The following is a 13,332-nucleotide window of genomic DNA, read 5'->3' as shown; positions in this document are numbered from 1 at the left end:
AACACAATAATAGTAGGGGATTTTTTTTTTTTTGCAGTACATGGGCCTCTCACTGTTGTGGCCTCTCCCATTGTGGAGCACAGGCTCTGGATGCGCAGACTCAGCGACCATGTCTCACAGGCCCAGCCACTCCGCAGCATGTGGGATATTCCCAGACCAGGGCACAAACCCATGTCCCCTGCATTGGCAGGCAGACTCTCAATGACTGCACCACCAGGGAAGCCCAATAGTAGGGGACTTTAACACCCCACTTTCACCAATGGACAGAGCATCCAAAATGAAAATTAATAAGGAAACACAAGCTTTAAGTGATACATTAAACAAGAGGGACTTACTTGATAATTATAGGACATTCCATCCAAAAACAACAGAATATATTTTCTTCCCAAGTGCTCAACGAACATTCTCCAGGATAGATCATATCTTGGGTTACAAATCAAGCCTTGATAAATTTAAGAAAATTGAAATCGTATCAACCAAACCCTATGAGACTAGATATCAATCACAGGGAAAAAAACTGTAAAAAATACAAACACATGGAGGCTAAACAACACACTACTAAATAACCAAGAGACCACTGAAGAAATCAAAGAGGACATCAAAAAATACCTAGAAACAAATGACAATGAAAACACGACCACTGAAAGCCTATGGGATGCAGCAAAAGCAGTTCTAAGAGGGAAGTTTATAGCAATACAATCCTAAGTCAAGAAACAAGAAAAATCTCAAATAAACAACCTAAACTTACACCTAAAGCAATTAGAGAAAGAAGAACAAAAATCCCCCAAAGTTAGCAGAAGGAAAGAAATCATAAAGATCACATAAGAAATAAATGAAAAATAAATGAAGGAAACAAGCAAAGATCAATAAAATCAAAACCTGGTGCCTTGAGAAGATAAACAAAATTGATAAATCATTAGGCAGACTCATCAGGAAAAAAAAGGGAGAAGACTCAAATCAATAGAATTAGAAATGAAAAAGGAGAAGTAACAACTGACACTGCAGAAATACAAAGAATCATGAGAGATCACTACAAGCAACTATATCCCAATAAAATGGACAACTTGGAAGAAATTGATAAATTCTTAGAAAAGCACAACCTTCTGAGACTGAACCAGGAAGAAATAGAAAATATAAACAGACCAATTGCAAGCACTGAAATTGAAGCTGCGATTAAAAATCTTCCAACAAACAAAAGCCCCAGACCAGATGGCTTCACAGGCGAATTCTATCACACAATTAGAGAAGAGCTAATACTTATCCTTCTCAAACACTTCCAAACTATAGCAGAGGGTAAAACACCACCAAACTCATTCTACGAGGCCACTATCACCCTGATACCAAAATCAGACATAGATGTCAAATAAAAGAGAAAATTATAGGCCAATATCACTGATGACAATATACATAATAATCCTCTACAAAATACCTGCAAACAGAATCCAGCAGCACATTAAAAGGATCATACACCATGATCAGGTGGGTTATTTACCAGGAATGCAAGTATTCTTCAGTACACGCAAATCAATCAATATGATACACCATATTAACAAATTGAAGGATAAAACCATATGATCACCTCAATAGATGCATAAAAACCTTTAGACAAATTTTAACTCCCATTTATGAGAAAAACCTTCCAGAAAGTAGGCATAGAGGGAACTTACCTCAACATAATAAAGGCCATATATGAGAAACCAACAGGAAACATCATTCTCCATGGTGAAATATTGAAAGCATTTCTACTAAGATCAGAAACAAGACAAGGTTTCTCACTATCACCACTATTATTCAACATAGTTTTGGAAGTTTTAGCCACAACAATCAGAGAAGAAAAAGAAATAAAAGGAATCCAAATCAGAACAGAAGTAAAGCTGTCACTGTTTGCAGATAACATAGAGAATCCTCAAGGCTCTACCAGAAACTACTAGAGCTAATCAATGAATTTGGTAAAGTAGCAGGATACAAAATTAATGAACAGATATCACTTGCATCCCTATACACTAATGAGGAAAAATCTGAAATAGAAATCAACATTGGGAAAATTACTATACTACCCAAAACAATCTACAGATTCAATGCAATCACCTTCAAACTACCAATGGCATTTTTCAAAGAACTAGAGCAAAAAATTTCACAATTTGTATGGAAACACAGAAGATCCCGAATAGCCAAAGCAATCTTGAGAAAGAAAAACAGAGCTGGGGGAATCAGGCTCCATGTCTTCAGACTATACTACAAAGCTATAGAAATCAAGGCAGTATGGTACTGGCACAAAAAACAGAAATATAGATTAATGGAACACAATAGAAAGCCCAGAGATAAACCCATGCACATATGGTCACCTTATCTTTGACAAAGGAGGCAAGAGTATACAATGGAGCAAAGACAGCCTCTTCAATAAGTGGTGCTGGGGAAACTGGACAGCTACATGTAAAAGAATGAAATGAGAACACTCCCTAACACCATACACAAAAATAAACTGAAAATGTATTAAAGACCTAAATGTAAGGCCCAAAACTATAAAACTCTTAGAGGAAAGCATAGGCAGAACACTCTATGACATAAATCACAGTAAGATCCTTTTTGGCCCACCTCCTAGAGAAATGGAAATAAAAACAAAAATAAACAAATGTGACCTAATGAACTTAAAAGCTTTTGCACAGCAAAGGAAACCATAAATGAGACACAATGACAACCCTCAGAAAGGGAGAAAATATTTACAAATGAAGCAATTGACAAAGGATTAATCTACAAAATATACAAACAACCTAAGTGTCCATCGACAGATGAATGGATAAGATTTGGCCCATATATGCAATAGAATATTACTCAGCCATATAAAGAAACGAAATTGAGTTATTTTTAGTGAGGTGGATGGATCTAGAGTCTATCATACAGAGTGAAGTAAGTCAGAAGTAGAAGAAAAAATACCATATGCTAACACATATATATGGAATCTAAAAAAAAAAATGGCTCTGAAGAACCTAGGTGCAGGAGAGGAGTAAAGATGTAGACATAGAGAATGGACTTGAGGACACAGGGAGGGGAAAGTGTAAGCTGGGACAAAGTGAGAGAGTGGAATGTACATGTATACACTACCAAACATAAAATAGTTAGTGGGAAGCAGCTGCATAGCACAGGGAGATCAGCTCTGTGCTTTGTGACCACCTAGTAGGGTGGGAGAGGGAGGGTGGGAGGGAGACACAAGAGGGAGGGGATATAGGGATATATGTATGCATATAGCTGATTCACTTTGTTATACAGCAGAAACTAATGCAACATTGTAGGGTAATTATACCCCAATAAAGATGTTTAAGAAAAAAAAAAAGAAGAATCTTCTGTATAGCACAGGGAACTCCAGTCAATACTCTGTAATGGCCTATATGTAAAATGAATCAAAAATGAAAAAAAAGAGCAGATGTATGTAAATGTATAACTGATTCACTTTGCTGTATCCCTGAAGATAACACAACATTGTAAATCAACTATACTCCAATAATTTTTTTAAAAGCCATAGATTTTGTCAAAGAAGATTTTCAGTAAAAAGAGAGTAGTGAAGTTCGCAGACAGAGAAGCGCTAAGATTCTGATATTTTACTTCAACTAAATCCACTCTAGTGTCACCTGTTTTATATATTGAGCATCACAATAAGATTTAGGGAATGATATATAGAGGGGAGACCTATATTGGAGAACAAGAAAATAATCTGCATATTTCCCTCTAAGTTATACCTGATATTATGACAGTTTTTCCTGTCAATCTACTCTACAGATCTCCTCATTATGTTTTGCGTTTGTCTTGCTTGCTTTTTTCCCACCATAAACAAGTAATATGATTTTATTTCCTTGTATTTACATGTCTAGTAGTAGCCCATTTAAGGAAATCACTGTTATCTTTCCCATTTGGTAAATAAAAAAACAATTTAGAAACAAAAATATTATAAAATCTGAAGGTAACATTGTATTAGAATTTAAAGATCAAATGAATTTGTCTATATTGGTATTTATACATTGAGAAATGTTCCTTTACAATTTCATGGTAAAATTTTAAATGAATCCTCAAACTAAAAACAATTTTCCTATGTGAAAAGTCAAGATGTTTTCTAAATCTTTAGCATAAAGCCAGTCTGACTTTGCGATAAAATTCTTTACTGCCTTCAATCAATACAAATGGTATTGAGGGGATTCCCTGGTGGTGCAGTGGTTGTGAGTCCACCTGCCAATGCAGGGCATGCAGGTTCGAGCCCTGTTCAGGGAAGATCCCACGTGCTGTGGAGCAACTAAGCCCATTCGCCACAACTACTGAGCCTGTGCTCTAGGGCCCGTGTGCCACAACTGCTGAGGCCCATGTGCCTAGAGCCCATGCTCTGCAACAGGAGAGGTCACCACAATGAGAAGCCCACACAACAAAGAGTGGCCCTTGCTCGCTTCAACTGGAGAAAGCCCACTCACAGCAGCGAGGACCCAATGCAGCCAAAAATAAATAAATAAAATAAATAAATTTATTTTTTTTAAATGGTATTGAGAGGCAACATTGGTTTTAGAGTCCAACAAACCTCGGTTTGAATCCTAGCTCTTCCAATGCTTCATATTGTTTCATTAGGCAGTTCACTTAATTTTCCATACTCACATTTGCTCATCTGTAAAATGAGAATATCACCAAAATTACCTATTTCATTGGACTGCTGTGAATAACTGACTAAATACTGCAGTAAACATGATTTATACTTTAAAAACTATCATGAAAATATAATATGATTAATACCACTTAAGCAGTAAAGTTTGATTTATGCAAATTCTGTTAAATGGCAAGCAAGAAAACAAAATGAAGATAGAAATATTCATCAATATTTTGAGTAGTATAAATCCAATCCAGTTGTTGGGCGTAACTTCATCTTTATTTATTTTGAATCTGAGTTCATATTAAAACAAGGGCATGACAGTCAAATGGATTTAAAATATTTAAATTACTTTCCGAATATACCAACCTCTATAATTATGCAAGCTTTCAATAAAGAGATAATATTGCAAAGTGTTTTCTTGGGGTTAATGGGTAATAAAAACATGTGTGGTATTTTCCCTCTATAACAATAAGTTCTTAATGCTTTTTTTTTCTTATTACAATGTTATTAAGGGACACAAGAGAGTTTCAATAGATACAGTGGTTCTATAGAATAGTGATTTTTTCATGAGGATGCCATAGACCCCAAGACAAAGTATTATCAATCTATTGGTGTATGAAAGAATCCCAAAGTTTCCTCTTCCTAAAGGTTCCTGGATTTTTCTATCCTGCCCTCATCCTGGTAAGAACTTAGACTTGCGTTGCCCAATATGACTAGCCACACATTGTCATTTAATTATAAAGTAATTAATTAAATTTATATAAAATTAAAAATTCAGTTCCTTAAACATGGTAGCAACATTTCAAATGCTCACTAGTTGCATTTTCTTCATCATATAAATTTTTATTACAGTACCAGAATAGACAGGTTCTGTATAGAGTTACAATAAAGTTTCAAAATTCAATGGGCATGATATCTGCAAGATGGTAGGCTAAAAGTTGCCAGGACCTTGTTTCTCCACAGAAACACCAAATTAACAAAAAATATGGACCAAAGTAGCTTTATGAGAAATTAGAAACCAGGTAAAACCTTGGAACAACCAAGGAAATGCCTAACCAAAAAAAAAAAAATCTATATTGAAAACAGTAGGAAATTTCATACTGCTTTACCCATCCTTCCCACTGCCTCTGGTGCAGCACAGTGCTTTCAGGAGGAAGCTGCACAATTCCCAGTTCCTCTTTTGAGATAGAACGAAAAGAATGAAACTTGCTTACAATGTTCTGGCTTGTCTGGGGACAGCTCAAGGGACTGGTTTCTGTCTCCTGTGAGTCAGAGCCCAGAATAGAATGTTGGCATAGTTTGGATATTAGGTCAGAGGCTGCTGAAAGAAGTGTCAGGCACCACAACACAAAAGCATTTCAAGGGGAATGCATACTTGTAGGCACCTTAAGACAAGAGATTACAGGCAGAGGAATACTATAGAACATGTACCCTGAGAAGAGACAGGGATGAGATTCTTAAGGAAATTAAGACATGTAAAAGCACTATGTATAAAAGCTGGAGTTAAAATCACATGCATGGCCCCAGGGAAGATGCAGCCTCAGGTAAAGGGCCGAGAGGAACTTGAGCCTTCAGGCTGAGATGATTAGTGAAGGTCTTCTGCTGCATAGAGCAAGTCTGCAAAGACTAAGAGAGGTCATTGTTTTCTCAAATGCCAACTGTCAACAAAGGATGACATACACAGAAACAGGGAAACATGGCCCAAGTGAAGGAGAAATACATTTTCAAAAACTGACCCTAAAATGAAATAGGTCTTAGATTTATTTGACAAAACCTTCAAAATAGTAATCTTATATGTGCCCAATGAGGGGGAACATAGACAGACAAATCAGGAAAAGGATATATAAACAAAATGAGAATGCCAGTAGAGAAGTAGAAATTATAAAAAAGAACCAAACAAAAATTCTGTGGCTGAAGAATGTAACTGAGTTGAAAAAATCACTAGAGATCAACACCAGATTCAAACAGACAGTAGAAAGAATTAGTGAATATGAAGACAGATTGTTTGAAACTATCCAATCTGAGGAAACAAAAGAAAAAAAAAAGGAAAAAGAAAGAAGAGGGTAAATAAAGTGTAAGGGACTTATGAGATAGCATCAAGAAGATCAAAATACACATTTTCAGAATCCCAGATGGAAAAGAGCAAAAGGGGCAGAGATCTCATTTAAATAAATAATAGCTAAGAATCTTCCAAATTTGAGGAAAGGCATGAATATTCAAATACAAGAAGCTCAATGACCTCCATGTAGGAGAACACAAAGAGACACACCCAGAGACACATTATAATCAAACTGTTGAAAATCAAAGACAAAGAGAGACTCTTGAAAGCAGCAAGAAAAAAGTGACTTGTCACAAACAAGGGGTCCTCAATAATATTATTAGTGACTTTCTTGGCAGAAACCTTATAGGCTAGAAGGCTGTTAAATTATACATTTAAAGTGCTGAAAGAAAAAAAAATTTTCAACAGAGAATATGATATTTGGTTGGCAAAACTGTCCATTACCATTAATGTTGCCCTACAAGAAATGCTAAAGGGAGTCTTTCAAGTTGAAACAGCAGATGTAACTTGAATCATATGAAAATGTAAAGTACTCTGGGAAAGGTTAATAGGTGGACGGACATAAAAAGCTATATTATTGTAATTTAAGCTATATTATTCATAATTTTATTTTTATTATTTTATAGCATTTAAAAGGCAAAGGATAAAAATAATTATAAATCATCTATGTTAATGGGTACACACTATTAAAGACATAATTTGTGACATCAATAACATAAAATGAGAGTGACAGAGATGTAATGGAGTAGAGGTTTTGTATTCAATTCAAGTTAAATTTTTATCAGTTTATATTAGATTCTTAAAAGTTTAGAAAAATTTATGTAATCCTCCTGGTAACCTCAAAGAAAATATCTATGGAATATACACAAATTAAATGAGAAAGGAATAAAAAATGTCAATACAAAAAGTCAAATAAACAAAGGAAGGCAGGAAAGAAGGAAATCAGGTCCAAAAAGCTATCAGTTATTCAGAAAACAAATAACAAAATGTAAAATTAAGTACTTTCCTATCAGTAATTATGTTATATTTAAATGGATTAAACTCCCCAATCAAAAGACAAAGATTGGCAGAATGGATATGAAAAAATAAACAATACCAAAGTATATGCTGTTTACAAGAGACTCACTTTAGATCTAAGGGAACACATAAGTTTAAAGACACATACTGGAAAAATATATTCCATGCAAATAACAAACAAAAGAACAAGGGTGACTATATTAATATTAGACAAAATGGACATTAATCAAAAAAAAACTGTTACAAGAGGCAAAGAACATTATGTAATGAGAAAAGGGTCAATTCATGAAGGAGATATGACAATTATAAATATATGTGGTACAAATAGCAGAACTTGAAGATATATGAAGCAAACATTAACAGAATTAAGGGGAGAAATACAGAATTCTACAATAATGTTAGGCAACTACTCTTTCATTAACAGATAGAGCAACCCACACAGAATATTAATAAGGAAATAGAAGACTTGAACAACACAATATACAAAATTTTCCTAATAGATATATATAGAATATTCCACCCAACAATATTAGAATGTATTTTTCTCAAATACACACAGGATACCCTCCAGAATAAACCATATATTAAGCTACACACAAGCCTCAATAAAGTTTTAAAAGATTGAAATCATATAAAGTATCTTTTCTAATCACAGTGGGATGAACTTAGAAATCAGTAGGAGAAGGAAAATAGGAAAATTCACAAATATGTGGAAATTAAACAACATCTTCTATAACAACAAATTGGTCAAAGAATAACTCACAAAGGAAAGTACAAAATATCTTGAGATAAATAAAAGTGAAAACACAACATACTAAGTGAAAAATTTACAGCTGTAAATGCTAATATAAAAAAAGAAAGATCTCAGATCAATGTCCTAACTTTATACATCAACTAGAAACTAGAGAAAGAACAAACCAAACCCAAATTTCATAGAAGAAAAATATAATAAAGATTGGAGCAGAATTAAGCAAAATAGAGAATAGAAAATCATAGAGAAAGTCAATGATACCAAGAGTTTTTTCTTCTAAAAGATGAGCATATTTAAGCTTTAAGTGTACTGACCAAGAAGAAAAAGAGAAAAGATTTAAAAACTAAATCATATAGAGAAGTGGGAACATTACAACTGATTTCACAAAAATAATAAAGATTGTAAGACAATACTGTGAACAATTGTACACCAACAAATTGTATAACATAGATGAAATGGATAAATTCCTAGAAACACACAAGCTACAAAAACTAACTTATGAATAAATAGAAAATTTGAATATATTTATGTAACCAGTAAGGATATTGAATCATTAATTTAAAAAAATGTCCCAATAAAGAAAATCTCAGGATGAAATGGCTTCATTGGTGAGTTCTACCAAATATTTAAAGAAGAACTAACACCAATCCTTCTCAATCCAAAAAGGAAATAAAAAAATAATTCCATTCACAATGGGATCAAAAATAATAAAATACTTAGGAATAAGCTTAACCAAGAAGGCAAGGCTCATACACTGAGAACTATAATATGCTGGTTAAAAAATTAAAAAGACACAAATAGATGGAAATATACACTATGTATACATGTGTTGGAACACCTAGTATCATTAAGATGTCCATACTACCCAAGGTGATCTACAGGTTCAGTGCAATCCCTATCAAAATCCTAATGGGTTTTTTTTTTTTTGCAGAAATAAAATAATCCAATATGAAATTCATATGGAATCTTAAGGTATATTGAATAGCTGATGTAATCTTGAAAAAGAAGAACAAAGTTGGAGGTCTCATACTTCCTGATCTCAAAACTATTACAAAGCTACAGTATTCAAAATAGTGGTACTAGCATAAAGACAGACATACAAGCCAATGTAATAGAATAGAGAGTCAAAAAGTAAACTCTTGCATAAATGGACAAATGATTTTTGACAAGGATGCCAAGACCACTGAATAGGGTAAAGACATTAATCTCAAAATATGATGCTAGGAAAACAAAATATCCATATACAAAATAATGAAGTTGGACCTTTACCTGACACCATATACAAACATTAAGTCAAAATGGGCTGAAGACCTAAAGATAAAAGTTAAAACTGTAAAACCCTTAAAAGAAAATATAGGGGGAAATCTTTACAACACTGGTTTTGGCAATGAGTTTTTTGGACATGTGACTAAAAGTACAGGCAACCCCCTAAAATAGATACTTTAGGCTATGTAAAAGTTAAAAACTTTAGTGCACCAAAGGACACAATCAGCAAAGTGAAAAGACACCCCATAGAATAGGAAAAAATTTGGAAATCATATATCAGCAAAGGGGTTAACATTCAAAATATATGATGAATTCCTACAACTCAATAGCAAAACAATTTTTTTTAAAATAGGCAACAGTCTTGAATAGACATTTCTTCAAACAAGATATAAAAATGGCCAATAAGTACCTGAAAAATGCTAAGCTTCACTAATTATTAGGCAAATGCAAATTAAAATCACAGTGAGATACCACCTCACACTCATTATAATGTCTACTATCAAAAAAAGATAAAATAACAAATGTTAATGAAGATGTGGAGCAATTGGATACCTTGTGTACTATCGTTGGGAAAGTAAAAGTTGTAGCCACTATGGAATACAGTATGGTGGTTCCTTAATTATTTTTTTAAATAGAAGTACCTTGTGATCCAGCAATTCTGCTTTTGGGTATATACCCCCAAATAATTGAAAGCAGGGTCTTGACAAGATATATGTAAATCTCTTTATAGTAACATTATTCACAAAGGTTAATTGATGGATAAATGGATAAAGAAAATGTGTCATATATGCACAACAGAATATTATTTAGCCTTGAAAAGGAAGGAAATACTGACACATGCTACAACATGGATGAACATTAGGACAGTATGCTAAGTGAAATAAGACAGTTACAGAAAGACAAATACTCTGTGATATCATTTGTATGAGCTACATAGAATAGTCAAATTTATAAACATAGGAAGTAGAATGGTGGTTTCCAGGGCCTGGGAATAAGGGGAAATGGAGGGTTGTTATTTAATGTGTATACAGTTTTAGTTTTGCAAAATAAAAATGGTCAGGAGATTCATTGCATAACAATGTGAATTTTATTAACACTACTGAATTGTACACTTAAAATTGCTATGATGGTAAATTTTATGTAATGTATTTTATCACAATTAAAATTCAAAGGAATATGAAGAAAGGAAGAAATTAAATAAAGTATAGCATAACTGCAAAAGTCTCTGAGAGAAAACGGTTTGAGCAGAACCTAGAAAAGTAGAACGACATTAGACAAATGAAATGATCCACACAGTGAGAAGATTAGATAATTAGATAGAAAAAGAGAGAACTTCACAAACTATAAAATTAATATGTACAAATGAAGAGAGGCAGTTAACTTTAGAGCATATTCAGGGTAGTTAGAGTCATCTGGTGTGGCTGGGAATATAAGAGTAGTATAGTAGGAAAAGAGGATAGAAAGATATTCTTTGGGCAGAATTCAGACATTTTTTATCTACCAGGCTGAAGAATTCAGTACTATACCAATAAGAAACACCCAGATTCTTTTTTAATGGGTGTGATATTAGCAGAGCTATGTTCTAAAAATATAGCTGTGTGTATAGTGTGAGGGTTGATTTGGTGCATGGAGTGATTGGAGGCTTATAATAGAACATTTAATTGGTCTTTGTAATGGTATATACAATGATCATTAATTTAAAAATTCAGAAAATGCATGTATGCATGAGGGTGATGTCAGCAAGGTGGTGGGATAAGAATTCCCAGAGCCTTTTTCCTCCCACAGACACAACTCAACTACAATAAAAGGACACATTTCCTCTGGAGGAATCCAGAGATCACCCTGGGTTAGCATGAAACTAGCTGCCTTGAAGCTGGTAGGAGAATTTGTGGAACCCTCCTACCGTAATCCCTCCACTTGGCACAGTACCCTATGATTAAAAGGAAATACCCAATCTCTCAGCTTCTCCCTGGGGAAGGAAAGAGAGAACTGGAGCATATGTCCATGTATCAATGTTCTGAATTTTAAGGAGTCTTTCCAAAAGACAAGTTTCTGTCTTGCCTCTGTCTGAACACTGACAGGAAAAGGCCCAGTTTGGGAGCTGCTGAGAACAAAGGCAAAGGTATGGACAAGTATGCACTCACTGGCCATAGTCCTTCCCTCTAGCTGGCACAGAACACGTTGGTGAAAACCCCCAAATCCTAGCTTCTCCCTTGGGAAGGAAAGAGTTGGAGCACCTATATAATGTTTAGGATTTTTAGAGGATTGTCCATGGAACTAGTTGTTTGTTGCCAGTTTCAGAACACTGAAGACATATGGTATACTCTAGATGCATGCGGACTGCTGAAAATAAAGGTGAATGTTTGGAGTCTTACCCACTCACTGCCAGGGCCCCTTCTCCTGGCTCAGCACAACTTAATTGGGAAAACTCACAGCCCATGGCTTCTCTCTAGGGAGTAAAAAAGAAGACTGAAACACATGTCTGACATTCAGACTTTTCAGTGGGCTATATGAGGGACTGGTATCAGTCTAGCATGTCTCACAGTGATGATAAAACCCAGTATACTCCCAATGCCAAAGGGCCACTGGGGGAAAAGAAATAGAAAGAAAAAGCAATTGTGTGGTGTGCTGCTGCTGCTCCAGAGGACATGCAGTATCACAGACAAACACCAGAGGGAGCAACAGATTATAAACTCCTGAAAAAGGAAACCAGAAATTCCCTCTAATTAGGAATGTACATGCAGAAGTCCAAAGAAGACACATCCACAGAAAAGATCTGAAAGGCCTCCCAGAGTCTCTAGCCAGGCTCATTGAGGATGTTCTTCCCATGTATGAAGCCAGTCCATAAAGACAGAGAGGTGGGAGTTTTTCAGATACATTGATATCAACACAAAGTTACAAAGAACACAAAGAAATGGGTAAAAATGACCCAAAGTAACAAAATAAATTTCAAAAAAATCATCTTAAAGAAAGGTAAGTATCAATATATTAATTACCTAACAAAGAATTAAAATAACCATTGTAAAGATGTTCTATGAGCTCAGGGAAATGATACATGAACAAACAGAATTTCAACAAAGAAAAATGTATTTTAATAGCAAGTTTTGGAGCTGAAAAATACAATAACTAAACTGAAATATTTGAAAAAATGGTTCAACTTCAAACTTGATCAAGCAGAAGAAAGAATCAGCAATATTAAAGACAGGTCATTTGAAATTATCCAATCAGAAGACAAGACAAAAAATAAATAAATAAAAAAGTGAAAAAGAATGAAAAAAGCTTAAGGGACTTATGAGTGACTAGCAAACAGACATATGTAATATGGAAATCCTGGAAGGAGGAGAGAGAAAGGGGCAGAAACTTTAGAGAAATAATGGCCAAAAAATTCCCAAATCTAGAGAAGGAAATGAACATTCAGATTCAAGAAACCCAAAATTCTCAAAAGAAATCCATGCTGACACACATTATAGTCAAATTGACAAAAGGAGGGATTTCAAAAACAGCAAGATAAAATTAAAGAGCTTTTCATGTATAAGAGAGTACCCAAAGACCATCAGCAGACTTCTCCTTAGAAACCTTGCAAGCCAGAAGGAAGCCAGTTGATATAGTCAAAGA

This window comes from Mesoplodon bidens (assembly GCF_964165515.1).
Source record: "Mesoplodon bidens genome assembly, chromosome: X".
Classification (NCBI taxonomy): domain Eukaryota; kingdom Metazoa; phylum Chordata; class Mammalia; order Artiodactyla; family Ziphiidae; genus Mesoplodon; species Mesoplodon bidens.
This window is presented reverse-complemented; position numbering follows the sequence as displayed.